The sequence below is a fragment of the Trichomycterus rosablanca genome, chromosome 13 (genome assembly GCF_030014385.1).
Source record: "Trichomycterus rosablanca isolate fTriRos1 chromosome 13, fTriRos1.hap1, whole genome shotgun sequence".
Classification (NCBI taxonomy): domain Eukaryota; kingdom Metazoa; phylum Chordata; class Actinopteri; order Siluriformes; family Trichomycteridae; genus Trichomycterus; species Trichomycterus rosablanca.
This window is the reverse complement of record NC_086000.1, coordinates 31,290,269-31,314,594: the sequence shown is the minus strand read 5'-3', so window position 1 is coordinate 31,314,594 and position 24,326 is coordinate 31,290,269. Positions and strand designations below refer to the sequence as shown.

General features: G+C 40.4%; 1 protein-coding gene across 2 annotated transcripts in view; it reads left to right on the top strand.

The window, feature by feature from the left end:
- The first annotated feature begins 5,408 nt into the window (after positions 1 to 5,408).
- The window catches only part of daam2 (dishevelled associated activator of morphogenesis 2), a 176,575-nt gene continuing 157,657 nt past the window's right edge, over positions 5,409 to 24,326 (top strand). For both annotated transcript variants that reach the window (XM_063007178.1, XM_063007176.1), the window contains exon 1: positions 5,409 to 5,550. The gene's annotated coding sequence lies outside the window, so the exon portion shown is untranslated. The remainder of the gene's footprint in view (positions 5,551 to 24,326) is intronic.

Here is a 24,326-nt window from a genome sequence, read left to right as displayed (position 1 = left end):
CTTCCTCACTGTATTTCTGCATCAGACTTGCTTTTGTGAGTGTGCAGCTTATCCATGCTCAATGTGATTACAAGATCAAATTTTTAACAGATTTCTTCCCTTAGTAAAAGGTTATTTAGTATGCAGATGGTGTGTGAAAGCATTCTGACTTTTCACAGAGCATTTAACAGTAAAAAATCTGAAGCACCTTTTTTTGCCTGCAGCTGTAATATACATCTGTAATTCTCTGGTTAATCCTGACTTTGTACGTTTGGTAAGTATACGCACTTAGAAAAACACCCTCAGAATTCCAAACAGCTTCACTCCAGCGTATTGTAGTGTTTTAAATCAGTGGCTACACAGTGTAGGGCTACTTGCTTAGAATGTTTAATCTACACAGCTTTTCAGACTCTGTCACTTTACAAATGTGCTCGATTGTGGTGAGTGGACTTACTGTGGGTATCACGTAAGGATTTTAAATGAAACTCCTTTGTAAGACTTTGGGAGGTTTTCTCATAAAAATTTCACCCAGTGTGTTCATTGTTTGCTTTCAAGTAAAGTAAAATAGTTTAGTGTAAAATAGTGTAAGTGCTGAATATAAACACCTTGCTACATGTCACTGTATAGAATTTGTAAGTATTACTTAAAACTTAATTTATTCATTCATTTATTGTCTGTTTTCAGAGCCGTGGTGGGTCCATTTCACTGGGCAAAAGTCAGGAAACACCCTGGACAGGTTGCAAGTCAATCAAAGGGCAAACACACATACACTCATACCTAGGGGGACATTAGTATTTCTAATTCACTTAAGTACATGTCTTTGGACTGTTCAGAAAACCGGAACGCCCGAAAGAAACCCACACAAACACAAGAAGAACAGGCAAACTCCACACAGAAACTACCCAGTGTTTCACCTAGGAATCAAACCCAGTACCTTCTTGCTGTGAGGTGACGGTGCTACCCATTGAGTCACAGTGCTATCATCCTCCCAAAAGCTTGCAGAAAGTAATTTAGATTGTAAAAGAAAACATATCACATTAAATTGCAACTAAGTAAGTAAATAAGTATGGGATGCCCTGTGTTGAGTTGGTGTCCTATGCAGAGTATATTTCTTTCTGGCCTCTCTGTGATAAACATTTTCATAACTTACAGAAAAAGTTGGGACAGCATGGAAAATGCAAATAATAACATTACATTTACTTTGACATTCCAAAAAAAGTTGGGAAAGTAGACATTTACCACTTTGTAATGTTGCCATTCCTTTTCACCACACTTAAAAGACGTTTTGGCACAGAGGATAGTGTTCACCTAAGTAAAAATCATTATGCAGTTTTCTGTGTAGTCCAAAGATATACAGAGAAAAAAACCCATTTAATATTTGTCTTTTCCTAAAAATGAAAATTATTTATTGGGATTTTAAAGACATCTTTCACACAGACATCTTTGGTTAGATTCATGACAGGACAGGTAGGTACAGGTTACACATGATTAATCAGTTCATTAATAAGTTCAGTGTCAAACACAGTCACTGGCAATTTTGTACTGTGGAAGGAAACCGGAGCTCCACCTGGAAATCAAATCCAGGCCCCTTTTGCTGAGAGGTGACAGTGCTACCCACTGAGCAAACATGCTGCCCAAAGAAAATAAGCTGTCAAATTATGCATGGGTAGCACCCTGAACAAACCTAAAAATACAGTTTGTCCTATTTAAACAAAAAAAATACTATTTCTCTTCAGATTAATCTGGCATTTAAAGAATGCTGTTGTATTTTCACTATTTGCTGTGATGATAGCAAGCACTTATGCTGGCATGGACTGCACAAGTTTGTGCAAAATCTAATAATCCATGTTATTCTAGCGTGAGTTTAAAATATACCAAAAAGCATCTTGTGATGCTAGTAAATGCTTTGTTTTCTCTGTCTACAACTGCCCCTATAAACACTTAATAGTGAAAGTTCATGACAGTCAGTACCTGACTTCTAACTGTCTCATTTCACCCATTCTAATTATTTCCAGTTCCTCATTATGCTTTAATTGCCGCTTGCGCCACCCCTGTTCTGTTGTCTGAGGAGGACCTGGAACCTTAGCAGTGCCACCATTCTGGGCAGAGGCTCGATTGGCCAGGACAGACTCAATCGGTGGTGGAAGGCTAGTACATTAGACATCTGCCTCATCAATCTTTCCTTTCACATTTCACATTTGCCCATTAAGTGCTGATTTTTGTGTACACATTACTCAAAAGTTACAAAGAGGATTCTAATTGTTCACTATGTTCTCAAAGGGATTTCTAGCTCACACTTCCTGACTTTCCACTTTTCAGTGCTGTGTGCTGAGTCATTATAAGTGTACTGTGTCAACATAATCTTCACACCTAGTAGCCTATGGTACACATTCAAGACAATTATGAAGCATTAAACCTGACTTTCCACACATCAGTAAAGTGATCTCATTCAGCTTAAACATGAGTCTTTGTCCAGGATTATCTGTTGAGTTTAATAATCCCTGCATCCTCCTGGAATTAGTTTAATAGCAATAAGTGTTATTCAGATGACACAGACATAACATCTCCTTACTTTAGATCACTGTATGCTAACCTGCAGTCCACCTCAGCCAGGATGGATCTAATTCATTGTGTAAGTGTTGGAAACATTCCAGACAAGTTGATTTGTATACCGACTAGGCATAACATTACGACCACCTTCCTAATATTGTGTTGGTCCCCCTTTTGCTGCCAAAACAGCCCTGACCTGTCAAGGCATGGAGTCTGACACCTTTCTATCAGAACCAGCATTAACTTCTTCAGCAATTTTATCTACTGTAGTTCGTCTGTTGGATCGGAACACACGGGCCAACCTTCGCTCCCCACATGCATCAAAGAGCCTTTGGCCGCCCATGACCCTGTCGCTGGTTTACCACTGTTCCTTCCTCTGACCACTTTTGATAGATACTGACCACTGCAGACCAGGAGAACCCCACAAGAGCTGCAGTTTTGGAGATGCTCTGACCCAGTCATCTAGCCATCACAATTTGGCCCTTGTCAAACTCGCTCAAATCCTTACACTCGCCCATTTTTCCTGCTTCAAAACACATCGACTTTGAGGATAAAATGTTCACTTGCTGCCTAATATATCCCACCCACTAACAGGTGCCGTGATGAAGAGATAATCAGTGTTATTCACTTCACCTGTCAGTGGTCATAATGTTATGCCTAATCAGTGTATTTTTTATACAAATGACTGAATAAAATGCTGAAGGCCTTTAATTTATATAGGTATTTTTGTAGATGAATTTTGTACATCATCTGGACGACATGGTGGCACAGCTGGTAGAGTAAGTGCTGAACAGCAAGATATGTCTGGTAACAGGTGTAAGGAGTTTGACATGTTCTTTTAGTGTCACTGTGGGTTTCCTTTAGAACCTTGGTGTTTGCTTTCCATCTCTTGCTTTGGCTACTCTAAAATGCCCTTAGATGTGTTTGTTTCCCAATTACGGTATCCCTCAGTGTCCAGGATGAGTTCTTCCCAATACAACCAACACCAAGATAAGTAATTAGTTAACATGAATAAACAAATATATGAATAAACATAATCTAGGTGGGCCAGTTGGATATGAGCTAGCTGCACAGCAACACAGGACCTGTTGATCTGGGTTCAATCCTTGTCTCTGGTCACTGAATGGGAGAAGTCAGCCTCCCAAAAGCATGCAGCAGTAAGTGATTGGCTATATTAAATTACTCCAAGGTGTGATTGAGTGGATGTGTGAATGTTTATCACCCTGTAATAGATTGGCACCCGGTCCAGTGTGAATTTTTGCTTTTTTCCCCCCAATGTTTCTGGGTGGCACTGAAGCCACCATGATCTGTCCAGAATAAAACGGTTAATTAAAATAAATCTTATTTCCAGACATAAATAAAATTTCATAACTCCGTTGACTGCCTATGTTTTCAGAGCTTTGGTTCACGTGTGTCTGGAATTTCCAATTTATAAGGGATTACGTAGTGTGAAAAGATCTACTGTACTTGCTTTCATAAATTTTTCTTCATTTTTTACATTTCAGTATGGCAGTATGTAGGAAGCCATTTCAAACACAGCTCATGGCTGCAGTCTAGTCTAAAATAATTATTCCTATAAAAGGGAATTTATAGTGAGACAGACCACATTAACCATCTGTTGGGTTGTTTTAACTTAAAGTATGAAAAAAACGCTCCATTTAATGGACCCTACACTCTCTGGTAAGGTAACTCTGTATATTTATGATACTCTGTACATTATAAAGTATTTTATAGTTTTTTTTTTTAGCTTATTTAAGGTAGATAATATTTATTTATTTATTTATTTATTTATTAGTATTTTAACGTCATGTTTTCCCTACTTTGGTTACATTCATGACAGGACAAGTAGCCACTCGTTACACAAGATTCATCAGTTCACAAGTTTGATGTCAAACACACTCATGGACAATTTAGAATCTCCAATTCACCTCACTTACATGTCTTTGAGCTGGTGAGGAAACCAGAGGTGACGTGGTGGTGTGTTAGTGTGTGTTGTGCTGGTATGAGCAGAGCAGACACAGCAGCGCTGCTGGAGTTTTTAAATATTGTGTCCACTTACTGTCCACTCTATTAGACTCTCCTACCTAGTTGGTCCACCTTGTAGATGTAAAGTCAGAGACGATAGCTCATCTATTGCTGCTGTTTGAGTTGGTCATCTTCTAGACCTTCATCAGTGGTCACAGGACGCTGCTCGCAGAGTGCTGTTGGCTGATTAATTTTGGTTGGTGGACTATTCTTAGTCCAGCAGTGACAGTGAGGTGTTTAAAAACTCCATCAGCATTGCTGTGTCTTATTCACTCATACCAGCACAACACACACTAACACACCACCACCATGTCAGTGTCACTGCAGTGCTGAGAATGATCCACCACCTAAATAATACCTGCTCTGTGGTGGTCCTGGTAGAGTCCTGACCATTGAAGAACAGCATGAAAGGGGGCTAACAAAGCATGCAGAGAAATTGATAGACTACAGTCAGTAATTGTAGATCTACAAAGTGCTTCTGTATGGTAAGTGGAGCTGATAAAATGGACAGTGAGTGTAGAAACAAGGAGGTGGTTTTAATGTTATGGCTGATCAGTGTATGTGCTATAAAATTTGACGTATTGTGTGAAACAGTGACATGTGAAAGGGTGAAATTAGGTTTTTCTCTGTTTTTGGTAATCTTTTGGGGGTCGACTTGTACAGTTTTGGCTGAGACAAGCAGTCCTCAGCTAGTTGTCTCCTGGCCCTGTGAGGCTAAGAAACTCCATTAATGCCGCGCCATTAATGCCTTGCGCCTTTAAGAAAGGTGGGCGTGTCCTGCACTGCTGCTGCTTTAGTGCTGCTGATCAGACCTGCTGCTCTCACTTAGACTCCAACACACGCTGAGTGAGAACAGACAGACTAGCAGCTGAACCTGTGCTACAGAATCTCTACCTACCTCTCTGTTTATTCCTCTAGTTTAAAGCCTTTCTCTGTGGTCTCACATTACGGATTACATTTGTGCAGGAGAGATGTTTTCCCACATGGAGCTGCATGGTGAGTGTGCAGATCTGGTTCAGCTTTACGCAAACGCGCACCCGTGACCTGACATAACCCAGCGTTCCTGCTCTTTTACTTATGTTACTTATACATGCTATTTAAATGTTTTAATTTTGGGTGCACTATGTGTTTTGCCCTGTCCTGAGTTCAGGTGGCTTGTATTGGTGCCGTAGTGTGCTGTTAGTCGGGTAAATGCAGCTTAATGTGAACGTGGTGTTGGTTGGAAAGCAAAAAATTTGCGCCAATCAGCGTTTGCGCGAATTTGTACTCATATTATTAAATATTCTATTGTTTTAAAAGATCCTTTTTGTCTTGATGTAGCTCTGTATTTCCACAGGTACGCCATGAAGTATCTTAATATTTGGGAAAACGTTGGCAGTTGTCTTTTACGCATTTGGCACGTTTGGTCGGTTTGCGTGTTGCATGCTTTTAAATCCACACTGAGTTGGTTACACGGATGATCTGTTGATTTCCTTGCAGCAGTGACGTTAGTTTAACTGGAAATGTAATGGTTTAGACGCTGGGTAGTGCTGGGTAATGCTGGTAGAGGGTGCTGCTCCCTTTCTGTAAATCATCAGCCTGTTTGAATTGCGTTGCTAAAATTAGGCAGGCACTGTTTACTGTTTGGTTCTAATCCTACACCTGCACCATTCCCTCCTGTAGGATCATTCCACCTTTGGTGTTTCATTGTAGAGGTTTAAAGGACATTTTACTTGCTTACTACCATGTGCCTTCAACATTTTAAACTTTGATACCAGTTTGTTTGGCACAGCTAAACTTACTGCTTGTTTATCTGCTCTATAAATATAGGTGACAAACCATAACAATGCACATTTAGTATTTATTCAACAAGTCTCTGGACCTGCTTTGGTTCAATAAATCACAATCTTCCAAAAGATCCTGACAGATTTTTCTTAAATTGGCTTTTGATGGTGCTGTCTTAACACAATCCCCCATAAATGTTTAATAAGCTAAACAAGATCCGTTGATGCAAAATCCATGGATTATAATTGTTGTATATCATTTTCCTACTCATTAAGCTATTATCATCCTTTAAGTCCTGTCAACCTAAAACAAGCATTTCTATCAGTATAGTAATGTCATTATTAATGATCAGGCGATTAGTCTGTAAAACTATAGCTGTGTAACACCCTCAACAGCATAGCAGGGCCACAAACCTAAAGAGTCTAGCATTCAGGCCTATGCCATTTTCTTGGTGTATATTACTATATTCTTAAGGTAATTGAATGAACGTGTGAAGGTTAAATTAATAACATGACATAAAATAAAAACATGGTTTGACAGTTTTGATGTGGAGACACAGAGCCCTGACTTCACCTCCACTGCACATCTTTGGGATAAATTGGAATGTCATTTGCAAGTCAGGCCTTCATGCCCAACATTAGTGGCTGAACCACAAACACATTCCAAACTCTTGTGGTAATCTTTCCCAGAAGAGTGGAAGCTTTGCTGGAGGCTTTGTTTCCTAATGAACTACTGACTTGAATAAAGTCTTGAATATTTATTTTCACTTTAATATTTAATATTTCTCCATTTATTTGTTCATATTTTCCTTTTATTTTTCCATGCTCATTTTGTGTTAATCCTTTCCTGGTCTGTTCATCATTTTTCGACTGAACACTGCTGGCTGGAAGTTTTTGGCAGGTGAATGTTCCACTACCAGCATATCTGGACAGTTTTGAACCTATGGTGGATTATTTTGATTGGTAAATAGGTTAAAAAGGTGGCCCATTAGTTCAGTTACAGTTTGTAACTGTATACATATACAGTTCCCAGTGTGATAAGTGTGCTTATGTTATAATTTTAGGTTTTTTACTGGGTGCTCTGATAAGATCTCCTCAACATGACAAAAATCACATTTAAATCTAAATAAAGTCTAAAGGCGTATGATGCAGATAACATTACATGCTGGAAAGTACATTAACAGGTAGGAAAAATGAAACCCTAAACTGAGTTCCACATGCACAACAAACTTTGAGATGAAAGTCTGCGGTAGCTGAACACAGAACATCTGGTAGTGCGTTTGCTCTTGAGGTGCCTCTCCAGCTGCTGTGGGCTTCTAATGTATCTGACAAAATCTTAACCTGTTCTACACTGCCAGAACAAAACTGAACAGCTCATCAATGTTGAAGTTGTAGACCTGACACATTTCAGTCTTGTTGGTATTGCTAGAATAAGAGCAACTTCTAACTTTAGAAGGAAAACAATGTAGAGGACTGTGAATAAAATTGAATATATACACCGATCAGCCATAACATAAAAACCACCTCCTTGTTTTTACACTCACTGTCCATTTTATCAGCTCCACTTACCATATAGGAGCACTTTGTAGTTCTACAATTACTGACTGTAGTCCATCTATTTCTCTACATACTTTTTAGCCTGCTTTTACCCTGTTCTTCAATGGTCAAGGACCACCACAGAGCAGGTATTATTTAGGTGGTGGATCATTCTCAGCACTGCAGTGACACTGACATGGTGGTGGTGTGTTAGTGTGTGTTGTGTTGGTATGAGTGGATCAGACACAGCAGTGCTGCTGGAGTTTTTAAATACCGTGACCACTTACTGTCCACTCTATTAGACACTCTTACCTAGTTGGTGCACCTCGTAGATGTAAAGTCAGAGACGCTCGCTCATCTATTGCTGCTGTTTGAGTTGGTCATCTTCTAGACCTTTATCAGTGGTCACGGGACGCTGTTGGCTGGATATTTTTGGTTGGTGGACTATTCTTAGTCCAGCAGTGACAGTGAGGTTTTTAAAAAACTCCATCAGTGCTGCTGTGTCTAAACAACTCATACCAGCACAACACACACTAACGCACCACGGCTGATGAGTCTTCCGAAGGCTCGATGTGCCGCTTGGATTCTGTTTTCTATGTCCTTAGATGATGTGCACTGGGTGTGGGAGCGGTCGTGCGAGGATTTTGGTCTTTGAGGCGTTCACTGTCATGCCAAAGCATGTGTGTGCCGCGTTGAAGTTGTTTTAAACATGGCGCTTGATTTGTCTTACTGCAGTGGTGACTCTGTTTGACCGATCAGTGGTCTGCACTGTTTGACACCCCACCTATACAGCTCACTTTAAAACTATTAATGGTAAAAAGCTGTTTTGTGTCAGTATTAATACATTTAAAGTAATTTGCTTACAGATTTCTACAAATGGTAATAGCATTAGCAGCTGACATGGCATTAAGAATCAAACAAACAAATAAGCTGATAAGCATCATTTTTTACCCAAAAATGATGTGGATATTTTGCGTCATGCCAAAGTATAGTAGACAGAACTCTGCTTATCATGTTATAATAGCTTCTGATGCAGTCAGAAAAAGCTTTAAGATACCAGAGGCATCTCTTTTTTTTTTTTAATAGCATATTTAGCTATTGCTTGTAATGGTTTTGGGTTTCTTTGCAATTTTATTGCCATGTTTACTACAGTAAGCTATTTTTATTCAATAAAGCATAATGATGCATTGATAGGAAACTCTATGATGTGTTTAATACAGCATATTTGTTCATAACTTGCACTCCTTGTGCATTTATAACCCTCTTATACTGGTTTATGTTAAAAGCTAGAAGTCCAGATTAGGAACAGGGAGTGCCTACATTTAAGCATGCACAATGCATTGTTCTAATGTGTTTGATGTAACAAATTTATAGAAATGAAATATTTGTTAAATAATTAAAAAGTGTGTTATTTTCCATGTCCTGACAAATCAAATGAAATTTTGTACTGCTGAGTTTTTTCTTAAGCTGGTAAACAGTCTGTTACTTTTACTGGTGCATTGTAATAATCGGGCCACTTTCCCTTCCTGGTTCTTTTAACAAGGACCACTTAAGGTACTTTTAAAACCTAAGCACAGTTTCATCCAAGACCAACAACACTAAGTGTTTTCTGCTGAGCTGACCAGTGCTCATCAGTGCAGCAATCTGCTGACCAAGAGCTAGATTGAGAGCCTTGGTTAGGGAGGGTTGCTGTGTGGGCATCAGGCAGGATGCTTGTCTTCTGTGTGCCCAGCTCCGGCCCTGAGGAGAAAAAGAGGACCATTGTTCGTTTAAAAGCTGCTGAAGTAAAGCGCTCAGGCTCTGTGCTTGTGGCCAGATGTTGTGCTTGGCAGCTCTTTTAGATTGAGCAGGTGAAGTGAAGTCGTTCTGCCTGGCAGTCGGGTTCTGTGCTGATTAACACTGATGGAGCAGTGGCTGCTGGAAAAGACACAATAGCACATATGAGGGTACACACAGTCATTTAGCCAGTGTTTGCTGTAGATAATGGACCTGAAGGGGCATTTCACACCTAAAGTGGGTACATATGATGTTTAATTCAAATATAGATGGAAATAGTGTGACTGCATACATTAAAAAGTTAATGGAACAGTGGTATCAAGGTCAGGAAGAAAACCCAGTGTCACCATATGTAGAGACTAAATTTGTTCGGGTGGTCAGTTTTTTTAGGAGCCACCAAAAACAGCTTCTGGGAAGATGGGTTTCACTGTCCTCAGTCAAGCAAGCTTTACACTGCTAGAAAATCATCAACAAACCTCTGTTTGTGCTTTGTTGAGATTGAAAAGTAATATAAATTCACTCTGGTCATAAATATGCGGACACCTGAACACAAGCTTGTTGAACATTTCTTTCCACATCTATGGGCATTAATAGTAATGGTTATGACAACTTTCCTTCATCAGGGAGGGCTTTCAACATAATATTTTGCTGTGTGTGTGTATATACGTATTTAGTGCAAGCATATTTGTGATGTTAGGTACTTATGTTGGACAACACTTGCAATCAATGTTCCAATTCATCTCACTGGAGTTCAGGTATGGTCTCTGTGCCGGCCACAGGAGTTTGTCCACACCAACTCATCAAATCACGTCTATATGGACCACACTTTGCACGTAGGGAGAGTCATACTGGAACAGAAAAGCATCTTTCCCAAACAGTTGCTATAAAGTTGGCAGCATGTAGTCTATTTTATATAAATTACTTTATACAGCTGTACAGATGATCCATATACTTTTGATCATAAGGGACATAAAGGACATAAATAAAATAACGTTCTATTTTTAAGATTGGCCAAAATGCCCAAACAAGTTATTTATAGTGATGATGCTTGGTCTTTTTGTGTAATACAGTGATTTCTGTACTTAAATATACACCAACGAGGCATAACATTATGACCACTGACATGTGAAGTGAATAACACTGATTATCTCCTCATCACGGCACCTGTTAGTGGGTGGGATATATAACCACCTTTCATGGAAATGGTATTCCCTGATGGCTATGGCCTCTTTCAACAGGATGATGTGCCCTGCCACAAAGCAAAAATGCTTCAGGAATGGTTTGAGGAGCACAACAATGAGTTTGAGGTGTTGACTTGGCCTCCAAATTCCCCAGATCTCAATCCAATCGGGCATCTGTGGGATGTGCTGGACAAACAAGTCTGATCTATGGAGGCCCCACCTCACAACTTACAGGAGTTAATGGATCGGCTTCTTTTTTAATTTTTTATTTATTTTTTTATTTTTTTATTTTTTTCTCCCGCCACCACCCCCCTCTTCGGGGACCAATTAAACTTTATTAGTGTTAATTTGAAGTACTAAAGTGTGGTCCTTATGCAGAGGGAAGATATACATTACATATAATAAGAAAACAATAATATAAGCAAAATAATGAACAAACAGAAAAAGGGGGGTGAGAGCGGAAGTAAAAGAGGAGGCAGAATGAGCAGACAGCAGGGAGAAGAAAAGTAATAGTAATAATAAATGGAAAGAGAGGAAAGAAAAAAAATATATATATGGATCTGTCTTGTCTTATCTCTCTCTCTCTCTGTGTGTGTGTGTGTGTATATAGAATGGTTATAGCTGTATAATGGTTGTGTTAGTGGTGTGTGGGTATAGTATGGTTATAAATGTATAATGGTTGTGTTAGTGGTGTGTGGGTAAACTGTTGATGAGAGCTGATGAAGTTATTGATATAACAGGTTTTTAAGTGCTGACCATGTTTTCTTGTGTTCGTGAGTTCTGTTTTTGATAGATGCTGAAATTTTTTCCATTTCTATATGTTCTATGAGTACATTTTTCCATTGATTGTGATATTTTTCCTTGATTTCCAGTTTGTGAGAATAGTTTTTCTGGTGATGGTTAGCGCCACTAAAAGTGATTTTGTTTCATCCTGGTTTAGGTTTGTGGTTGAGTGATGGGGATAGGAGGTTGGGGTGTTTTAGTAGTGGAGTCAGATAATTTATAACTAGTTGCCAGGAGTGTTTAATTGGTGGACAGTACCATAAGGCATGTATGTAGTTGTCTGGGGTGTTTAGTGAGCAGTGTGTACAGATTTCAGAGTCCCCTAATCCCATTTTATATAGCTTTTGCCTAGTATAGTGTACTCTGTGAATTATCTTATATTGTATAAGGTGGAGGTTAAAGGATCTGCTTCTAACATCTTGGTGCCAGATACCACAGCACACTTTCAGGGGTCTAGTGGAGTCCATGCCTTAAATTGGAACCGACACAATATTAGGAAGGTGGTCATAATGTTATGCCTAATTGGTGTAAGTTGTCTTTTATATAAATTATTTTATACACATTGTCTACATACTTTTGATCATAAAGTGTAAGGACATAAATAAAATAATGCACGAACATGTTTTATGCATAAGAATGGTCAAAATGCCCAAACAATCTATTTATACTGTAGAAGCTTGGCCTTGTTTGTGTAATACAGTGATTTATGTACTTATATTTTGTATTTCTATTGGCAGTTGGTATTTTTTGTGGTACACATGGAAGTTTACCAGATGTATGGGGGTATCTGCTAAAAAATTTTAACATTGCTGGACTAAATTATGATTGCACTTTCTGCTGTATCTGCCCGCTGTGTGAATGAAAGGACAACTTTTTCGCCTATTAGCTAGCTGGCTCATTCACTGTCAAACAGAACTGTCATTGTCATTCTGCTAAATCAATTAGCACATTGCTACTGTACGCACTGTGTGTCAGCTACAGGCCATGGTCCAGATCTCCCGTGCAAAACTTAGCCCACAAGACTTAACTGCAGGTGGGAGGTGAGCATTTATTAATGGGTTCCAACTAAGCTGCTGTGCTGCAAACACACTGGGAGTCTTTGTTTCTCTGCTCGGTTTAATATGGAATTTGTTCTGAGCTGCGTGTAGACAGCCAGTAAGTCATGCTATGTTACCTTCAGCGCTGGCACAGGAAAGGTTCTAACAGGCGTCTCGGGCATGGGTTTGGTTTATGTTTGATTTCTGGTACCTTGTAGCATTGAAACAATCATGGACGGTGTTCAGGTCAGCCGGCGAAAAGTAATTCATTTAGCTTCAATTGAACTGTACACCTGATCTTAATGCAAAGATGATGATGCAAAGATGATTACTATTGAATTTATGAGAGTTACTCACAAATTTATGAACAAAACACTTTCAGTTTTCTGGAGATCCACTCCATGTGGCCAAATGTACATTAATGAGCCAAAACAGTAGGACCCCCCCCAAAAAAATGCACATGGTAATGTTTATCTCATATCAGGTGTGTATGTTACAATCAGGGATATATTACATGTTGAACTGATTGTTGAGTGACTTTGATAAGTGACAAATCATTATGGCCGGACGACTGGGCTGCAGTATCTTAGACAACAAGGAATGCGCCCAGGCTGCCATAGTGAGCACCCACAAACAGTGGTCACAAAAGGGGTGTTGGACAGCCAAGACTTGTTGATTTAAGAGAACAATGACTGATATGGCATTTAGTACAGACTAACAGAAGGGTGTCTTATGCCCCTTTAAAATCTCCAAAATGGGGCAACTCCATATCAGTGGTTGTAGTTCTGGAATAGGATATCCAACAAGCTCCTGGGTCAGACATATGTAGTTGACCATGTTGTGTGGCATGTTTGCACCCCAGACAGTGTGTTATACCATCCAGTGGTGTGACACACTTCACTTACACCTAGGGTCTGTCTGAAAAACTAGTGAGCTCCTGAGATGAAGCTTGTCTAAATTCTTAGACAATACTGCCTATTGAGCTCCTTTAATTCTGACCGATATTCGGACTGAATAATGATTCTTTAGCGCTAAAGGCAGTCCCAGCATTTAGTGCGGCACAACTTTTCTCACAAAAGGTTACAAATATGGCGGACAAATGAGAAGCAATGAACTTGTTCTTGTCAGTGACAATTTTCAGTACACTGAGGGAGATGTTAGCTGGCATGCTAGGGGATTGTGTCTCCTCAGCTAATTGGTTTATATGGCCTAAGGGTAACTGTGTTAGCTTTGTTAGGAAAAACTGCGGTGACTGAATAGCCATAATTGCTGCCTTAGTAGTGTGTCTGAATCCTCTCTACTTAGGCAGCTGCCCAGGTAGGCAGTAGGCAGCAAGGCAGCTCAGTAAGTTTTTAGACTGACCCATAGTGACAGTTTAGACTGTCCAGTCCACCTACTAACATGTTTTCGGAGGAGGAAGTACACTGGTGTACTTGAAGGAAACCAATGCAGACATGAGAAGCTCATGCAGAACACCTTACAGTATATCCAACTGGTCAGGTGTCCTCATATGTAGTTGATCATATAATGTGGAATGATTACAATGATCACTATGGGGCAAGCTGTAGCCTAGTGGCTAAGGTAATGGACTAGTAATCAGAAGGTTGCTGGTTCAAGCCCCACCACTACCAGGTTGCTGCTGTTGTGCCCTTGAGCAAGGCTCTTAACCCTCAATAGCTCAGACTGTATGCTGTGACTATGCTGTAACTGTAATGTAAGTCACTTTGAATAAAGGTGTCTGCTAAATGCTGTAATTTAAATGTAAACTATGTATGTGACAAACGTTGATTTTATTTAATTACAGATAGTGACCAGAGGCAAGGTGTACACTGGACCACCTTACTATCCATTTTGTCATGCTAGTTATTTGGCCAAATCTAATTTTGGTTCTATGTTTATAAGTCATTTAATGCCAAATGGTACTTGCATTATGCCTGTCACATATGCAGTGCCTAATTGAAGCTGATGGTAATGGTGTGGGTCTCTTATGAAGCTGGATTGTTTTTGGGATATACCTAAATAAAAAAAGGAGATGCAAGAATGCGCAAATTGTTGTCACATGGATCTGGAATAGGATATTCAACAAGCCATATAGTGTGGCATGATTGCACTCCAGACAGTGTGTTAAACCATCCAGTGGTGAGACACACTTCACTTACACCTAGGGCCTGTCTGAAAAACTAGTACAAAACTAAATTCTTAGATACCTTAAAATGCTGCCTACTGAGCTGCCTCAATTCTGATTCCTTAGCGCTAAAGGCAGTCCCAGCATTCAGTGCCTACAAATATGGCGGATGAATGCGGAGCAATGAACAATGAACATTATGCCCGTCAAATATGCAGTGCCTAATTAAAGCTGATGGTAAGGGTTTGGGTCTCTCATAGAGCTAGATTGTTTTTGGGATGTACCTAAATAAAAAAAGGAAATGCAAGGTGCAAGAATGCGCAAATCGTTGGCACATGGGTAGTACTTCCAAAGGTATTGTAAAAACTTGCTGTAGCTTTTTATGGGCCAGATCCTTTAAAGCACGTCTTATAGCTCAGTCTTTAACTCTAATGAGTCAAATCATTTTCTGTTCAATTCTCTCCCTTGGGATAAAACAATGGTCTTTCATCCAAGTTATTTGGACCTGAGGTCTTAATAATCCTTATAAATGAATTTATCAGATGTTAGATAAAAAGGAAGGAAAACTTCTACCTCCCTTTCCTCCACTTCCACACCACCTCTCCCTCCGCCGTCCTCCACAGCTTCATTTCCTGCTGCAGTTCATCAGGAACAGGATGCCGTCGCTTCAATAAATAATAGCAGTCATGTTACGGCACAGTTAATTCATGGTTCCACTCCTAAACCCAGATGCTAAATATTATAATAACTGGCTGGAGTTTCCTTTTTTTTCACAGCACTTAATAACACAATGTTTCATTGTTTTCTTCCAGAGCCAGTCAAGTGGCATATTTGGAGTGCGGAAAACATTTTCCTGCTTCTCTGCTCTGTGTAGGGAAAACAAAAGAGTGCTGTCTTGACTACCTGTAGAAGTATTTCAAACTCAGAGCACTATGTAAACTTTGGGTAGGTCTACAGGATGGGGGTTGCTTGCTGATTTCTGGTGGATAGTGAGGCAATTAGGATACTGACTAGACCTGCAGGCATGATCCAGACTTGCAGTTTGTCTGTCCTTGTTAAACCTTTGTGACCAAATTGGGTCCTAAGTTGATATGGATATTTTGTATCATTCTCTAGTATAAAGGTAAAACTCTATTCATCATGTGTCAATAATGACACTAATGTACTTACTGGATCTCTATCATGATTAGCATGTTTAGTTGGTGCTTGTAATGCACTGTTTGCTATTGACTCTGTTTAAAATCTACATTCTCAAGGCGCACAGGTGGCGCAGCGGGATAATCCGCTAGCGCACCAGCGCAGAGATTCTAAACTCCTCAGTTCGAAACTCGGCGTTGCCACCAGTCGGCTAGGCGCCATCCAGCGGGCATAATTGGCAGTGCCTGCAGGGAGGGACGACCGGAATATGTGCGTGGGGTCTTCAAACGCTGTGTAAGGACCCTGATGGGTGGAAAAGGGTTCCGTTAAGGGCTGCGATATACCCTCCTCAACTGCAAAAAATTGGGGATCCCCAGCAGCGGAAGACAAATTGACTACACTAAATTGGGAGAAGAATTGGATTATACTAACATTAAAAGCACCTCCTTGTTTCTACACACATTGTCCATTTTATCAGCTCCACTTACCATATAGGAGCACTTTGTAGTTCTACAATTACTGACTGTAGTCCATCTGTTTCTCTGCATGCTTTGTTAGCCCCCTTTCATGCTGTTCTTCAATGGTCAGGACTCTCCCAGGACCACTAAAGAGTAGATATTATTTGGGTGGTGGATCATTCTCAGCACTGCAGTGACACTGACATGGTGGTGGTGTGTTAGTGTGTGTTGTGCTGGTATGAATGGATAAGACACAGCAGCACTGCTGGAGTTTTTAAACACCTCACTCTAACTGCTGGACTGAGAATAGTCCACCAACCAAAAATATCCAGCCAACAGCGCCTCGTGGGCAGCGCCCTGTGACCACTGATGAAGGTCTAGAAGATGACCAACTCAAACAGCAGCAATAGATGAGCGATCGTCTCTGACTTTACATGAATTGACACTACAGAATGGACACGATATTTAAAAACTCCAGCAGCGCTGCTGTGTCTTATCCACTCATATCAGCACAACACACACTAACACACCACCACCATGTCAGTGTCACTGCAGTGCTGAGAATGATCCACCACCTAAATAATACCTGCTCTGTGGTGGTTCTGTGGGGGTCCTGACCATTGACGAACAGCATGAAAAGGGGCAAGAAAGCATGCAGAGAAACGGATGGTACAGTCAGTAATTGTGGAACTACAAAGTGCTTCTATATGGTAAGTGGAGCTGATAAAATGGACAGTGAGTGTAGAAACAAGGAGGTGGTTTTAATGTTATGGCTGACCAGTGTATGTGATGTCCTGTTAGGGTCAACTCGGTTATATGTTTAACATTTTGATTGGATGCTATAAACTTGTCACTTATCAGTTAACCTTTAAATAATAAGAGTCCTGTATAGGTTAAAAGAAACTGGCAACATTTGCATTCTTAGATCATGGAACTTTCTACTGGAAGTTGGCAGTGTAAAAATATTTATTGCAGTAAATTGCTTAGGAAATTTCTGCATATATTTATTCATTTTTAGTAACTGGTTTAAATGGATTAGGGTTACAGTAAATCCACAGCCTGTCAAGGGAAATGTTTCCTGGACAGATTACCGGTCCATCACAAGGTATTAGACAATTGAATGTTTGAGGGTTGGTGTCCAGGAAAGTTTGGTTATTGCCTGTGCCCTTTAATAATGGGCACGCTTCAGGATCAGCTTGCCGTATGAACTTTCTTTTGGAAACTCTAGTTAAACACGGAACATTTCCAGCATCTGGAGCTTAGGATTAAAAGGACAGTGATGCATGGCAAAACCCATGGCCATGGTTTAATTAAGTGGATGAATCAGTGGTTTGTTCAGACCACAACTGGCTCCTTATACCATAGCTCCTGGTAACACTCGAAAAAACAACTCTTTATTGCCAACTGTTTGAAGCAGGTGCATTTCTAAAATTAATGGATGTGTGATTTACTGCTGCTGTAATGGCCTCTGTTATTTCAGCTCATTTAGTCTGATCCATTTTCCTGTTACCTGCCCCCATCACCCCTTACCCATTTAATGTGACGTCCCCCCCAACTCCCAAGCAGTTACAGAAAATTAGCTCCCGTCAAAACAGGTCAGATAATAGGCCGTGTAGCCAGAGGGGCACTACTTGTTGCCCTTCAGACCTTTATTCACTAATATTACACCAAGCTACCGAAAAGGAGGGGGTCATAAGGGCGGCTCATTTATTTAGTGTTCTGCTCGAGTGCAGTACAAAGCTGTTCATTCACTGGGGATGTGGAACACATGTGGAAACATTTTCCTTGCTGCGAGACACAAGTTTCCTACCTCACCTTAAACGCTGCCCTCTCTAGCTAACATCAGTCCTTCACTGAGTCTGTTTGTAACTGTGAGCTACCTGAAAGATGATCTTCCAAAATCCAGAGCTAGTATACATGCAATCACTTAGCTGTTCAACACCCATGTCAAACTTAAAGTAATGACCCCTTTTACTTTAACAGCTTTTACCACATTTTGTAGCAATGATTGCAGCTAATCAAATCAACGTGGAGGATTTTTTTGTGTAGATTTTGTTACACCACCAAGACTGTGTCTTTAAGTAAACTTTCCTAAACTTTTAAGTATGTTTGTTTCTAGACAGCCTGAACTTGTCATCTAGAACAGCTGTTATATTTTGGGTTTTAATCCTTCTGCGTCATCAAATTATGCCTCAACTTCAACTCATTGACAGATATGTTTACATTATTTTCCAAAAAGTCACTTTGCACTTTAAAGTTATGCTTACTATCAAATCCCCATACTGTATTCAAGTCAAATCAAATTTATTTATATAGCACTTTTTACAATGGACATTGTCTCAAAGCAACTTTACAGAATCCAGGACCAACAGAACAAAAACCCCTATTGAGCAAGTTGAGGGCAACAGTGGCAAGGAAAAACTCCCTTAAAAATACAGGAAGAAACCTTGAGAGGAACCAGACTCAGCAGGGACCCATCCTCTTTGGATGCATATTGTATTTGAAGTTACTCTTCTGTAACATAATGCTTATTTGTACATTGTTCAAATGTTAAACGAACCGCTATAGTCATATCATTTTATAATATTATGTTTATAATACTTTTATACTATATCCTCAGATTCTCTATAAACTCAGACATTAAACATTCTTATCTAAATATGTAAATATTTATATTATTTACTGTTCATATTCAAATATTCTTTATAATACAATAAAGAATGTTCGAATATGAACACTAAATAATACATACTAAATAATACATTTACATTTCTGGCATTTAGCAGACACTTTTATCCAAAGCGACTTACAGTACTGTGACGGTATATTGTCTAAGCAATTAAAGTTAGGCTCAGTGGGTAGCACTGTCGCCACACAGCAAGAAGGTTTTCGGTTCGATCCCCAAGTGGTGCAGTCTGGGTCCTTTCTGTGTGGAGTTTACATGTTCTCCCCATGTCTGCGTGGGTTTCCTCCAGGAGCTTCGGGTTCCTCTCACAGTCCAAAGACATGCAAGTGAGGTGAATTGGAGACACTAAATTGTCCATGACTGTGTTTGCCGTTAAAACTTGTGAACTGATGAACCTTGTGTATCGAGTAACTACCGTTTCTGTCATGAATGTAACCAAAGTGTAAACATGATGAATAAACAAACTAATAAACAAACAAACAGTTGAACAGTGGCAGCCTTGCAGTGGTAGGGCTTGAATCAGTGACCTTTTGATTGCTAGTCCAGTACCATAACCACTAGGCTACACCTGCCTTATGATAATAAGAAAACTAATAAAAGGCAATATACTATATATATATATATATATATATATATATATATATATATATATATATATATATACAGTGTATCACAAAAGTGAGTACACCCCTCACATTTCTGCAGATATTTAAGTATATCTTTTCATGGGACAACACTGACAAAATGACACTTTGACACAATGAAAAGTAGTCTGTGTGCAGCTTATATAACAGTGTAAATTTATTCTTCCCTCAAAATAACTCAATATACAGCCATTAATGTCTAAACCACCGGCAACAAAAGTGAGTACACCCCTAAGAGACTACACCCCTAAATGTTCAAATTGAGCACTGCTTGTCATTTTCCCTCCAAAATGTCATGTGATTTGTTAGTGTTACTAGGTCTCAGGTGTGCATAGGGAGCAGGTGTGTTCAATTTAGTAGTACAGCTCTCACACTCTCTCATACTGGTCACTGAAAGTTCCAACATGGCACCTCATGGCAAAGAACTCTCTGAGGATCTTAAAAGACGAATTGTTGCGCTACATGAAGATGGCCAAGGCTACAAGAAGATTGCCATCACCCTGAAACTGAGCTGCAGCACAGTGGCCAAGATCATCCAGCGTTTTAAAAGAGCAGGGTCCACTCAGAACAGACCTCGCGTTGGTCGTCCAAAGAAGCTGAGTGCACGTGCTCAGCGTCACATCCAACTGCTGTCTTTGAAAGATAGGCGCAGGAGTGCTGTCAGCATTGCTGCAGAGATTGAAAAGGTGGGGGGTCAGCCTGTCAGTGCTCAGACCATACGCCGCACACTACATCAAATTGGTCTGCATGGCTGTGACCCCAGAAGGAAGCCTCTTCTGAAGTCTCTACACAAGAAAGCCCACAAACAGTTTGCTGAAGACATGTCAACAAAGGACATGGATTACTGGAACCATGTCCTATGGTCTGATGAGACCAAGATTAATTTGTTTGGTTCAGATGGTCTCAAGCATGTGTGGCGGCAATCAGGTGAGGAGTACAAAGATAAGTGTGTCATGCCTACAGTCAAGCATGGTGGTGGGAATGCCATGGTCTGGGGCTGCATGAGTGCAGCAGGTGTTGGGGAGTTACATTTCATTGAGGGACACATGAACTCCAATATGTACTGTGAAATACTGAAGCAGAGCATGATCCCCTGCCTCCGGAAACTGGGTCGCAGGGCAGTGTTCCAGCATGATAATGACCCCAAACACACCTCTAAGACGACCACTGCTTTATTGAAGAGGCTGAGGGTAAAGGTGATGGACTGGCCAAGCATGTCTCCAGACCTAAACCCAATAGAACATCTTTGGGGCATCCTCAAGCGGAAGGTGGAGGAGCGCAAAGTCTCGAATATCCGCCAGCTCCGTGATGTCGTCATGGAGGAGTGGAAAAGCATTCCAGTGGCAACCTGTGAAGCTCTGGTAAACTCCATGCTCAGGAGAGTTAAGGCAGTTCTGGGAAATAATGGTGGCCACACAAAATATTGACACTTCAGGAACTTTCACTAAGGGGTGTACTCACTTTTGTTGCCGGTGGTTTAGACATTAATGGCTGTATATTGAGTTATTTTGAGGGAAGAATAAATTTACACTGTTATGTAAGCTGCACACAGACTACTTTTCATTGTGTCAAAGTGTCATTTTGTCAGTGTTGTCCCATGAAAAGATATACTTAAATATCTGCAGAAATGTGAGGGGTGTACTCACTTTTGTGATACACTGTATATATATATATATATACAGTGTATCACAAAAGTGAGTACACCCCTCACATTTCTGCAAATACTTTATTATATCTTTTCATGGGACAACACTATAGAACTAAAACTTGGATATAAGTTAGAGTAGTCAGTGTACAACTTGTATAGCAGTGTAGATTTACTGTCTTCTAAAAATAACTCAACACACAGCCATTAATGTCTAAATGGCTGGCAACATAAGTGAGTACACCCCACAGTGAACATGTCCAAATTGTGCCCAAAGTGTCAATATTTTGTGTGACCACCATTATTATCCAGCACTGCCTTAACCCTCCTGGGCATGGAATTCACCAGAGCTGCACAGGTTGCTACTGGAATCCTCTTCCACTCCTCCATGATGACATCACGGAGTTGGTGGATGTTAGACACCTTGAACTGCTCCACCTTCCACTTGAGGATGCGCCACAGGTGCTCAATTGGGTTTAGTCCATCACCTTTACCTTCAGCTTCCTCAGCAAGGCAGTTGTCATCTTGGAGGTTGTGTTTGGGGTCGTTATCCTGTTGGAAAACTGCCATGAGGCCCAGTTTTCGAAGGGAGGGGATCATGCTCTGTTTCAGAATGTCACAGTACATGTTGGAATTCATGTTTCCCTCAATGAACTGCAGCTCCCCAGTGCCAGCAACACTCATGCAGCCCAAGACCATGATGCTACCACCACCATGCTTGACTGTAGGCAAGATACAGTTGTCTTGGTACTTCTCACCAGGGCGCCGCCACACATGCTGGACACCATCTGAGCCAAACAAGTTTATCTTAGTCTCGTCAGACCACAGGGCATTCCAGTAATCCATGTTCTTGGACTGCTTGTCTTCAGCAAACTGTTTGCGGGCTTTCTTGTGCGTCAGCTTCCTTCTGGGATGACGACCATGCAGACCGAGTTGATGCAGTGTGCGGCGTATGGTCTGAGCACTGACAGGCTGACCTCCCACGTCTTCAACCTCTGCAGCAATGCTGGCAGCACTCATGTGTCTATTTTTTAAAGCCAACCTCTGGATATGACGCCGAACACGTGGACTCAACTTCTTTGGTCGACCCTGGCGAAGCCTGTTCCGAGTGGAACCTGTCCTGGAAAACCGCTGTATGACCTTGGCCACCATGCTGTAGCTTAGTTTCAGGGTGTTAGCAATCTTCTTATAGCCCAGGCCATCTTTGTGGAGAGCAACAATTCTATTTCTCACATCCTCAGAGAGTTCTTTGCCATGAGGTGCCATGTTGAATATCAAGTGGCCAGTATGAGAGAATTGTACCCAAAACACCAAATTTAACAGCCCTGCTCCCCATTTACACCTGGGACCTTGACACATGACACCAGGGAGGGACAACGACACATTTGGGCACAATTTGGACATGTTCACTGTGGGGTGTACTCACTTATGTTGCCAGCTATTTAGACATTAATGGCTGTGTGTTGAGTTATTTTCAGAAGACAGTAAATCTACACTGCTATACAAGCTGTACACTGACTACTCTAAGTTATATCCAAGTTTCATGTCTATAGTGTTGTCCCATGAAAAGATATAATGAAATATTTGCAGAAATGTGAGGGGTGTACTCACTTTTGTGATACACTGTATATGTATATATAGTTCATTATGTAATGTTTTACACTTTGGTTACATTCATGACAGGAACGGTAGTTACTCATTACACAAGATTCATCAGTTCACAAGGTTCACAAGTCATGGACAATTCAGTATCTCCAATTCACATCACTTGCATGTCTTTGGACTGTGGAAGGAAACCGGAGCACCCAGAGTAAACCCACGCAGACACGGGGAGAACATGCACACAGAAAGGACTCGGACCGCCCCACCTAGTGCTACCCACTTAGCCACCGTGCTGCCATTTCTTATAGTAAAATGCAACTATAACAACATAACTACAGCAAATCGTCTTGGTCTTGACAAAACAGTTTACCACTGTATCCATTACTGAAAAGATATGTACTACAGCTTTAAAGCCGATTTGTCAAAGACATTTATGTATGTGTAGCTTTTTTAGCTGACTTATCAAGTGAGTTAAACTTTAACAAATATGTAATAATTATACACCAGACTGTACAAAATAGCCTGCGAGCAATTCTTATGAAAGTTATATTCTTACTAATGATGACAGTAGTGAACGTCTACACACCCACATGATGACAAAAAAAACTTTTAATCTCTTGCTTGGTGGCAAGATGAGCCCTTATAATCCTAGCCTACATTAAAGTATTAGTTGTTACTATTCTTACTTGGGTCTGGAGAATAATAAAATGAAGCAGATTAGCTAAATCTACCAACCTTAATTTTATCTACCATGCATGGATAAATGCTAATGAAGTTTAGGTTTACCCTACAATTATGTGTATAGAATTACATTTTTCTTGCTGCTCGGGCATCTTTGCATCTAGTTGTCTGGGTCAGTCTATGTACTGATTTACTTGAAGGACAGCATCTAGTTTCATTGTTGTATTGTTTAGCTGTGGCTGTAAACTTTGATAATTCTGAACTATCTTCATCTGTCAGTTTAGTTTTCTTTTAAAAGCTAGTGTTAGGTTAGCATATGTAGCAGATTCTTTTTTTTTTTTTATCTCTAAGCTGGTAAGCCAATGTAAATCTACCTAAATAACCCTAGATCTTAAAAGTGACTTAAAGCCTACATGTGATTTTATGGGTTCACTATATACCCCGATCAGCCATAACATTAAAACCACCTCCTTGTGTCTACACTGACTGTCCATTTTATCAGCTCCACTTACCATATAGGAGCACTTTGTAGCTCTACAATTACTGACTGTAGTCCATCTGTTTCTCCTCATGCTTTGTTAGCCCCCTTTCATGCTTTTTTTCAATGGCCAGGACTCTTCCAGGACCACCACAGAGCAGGTATTATTTAGGTGTTGGATCATTCTCAGCACTGCAGTGACACTGACATGGTGGTGTGTTAGTTTGTGTTGTGCTGGTA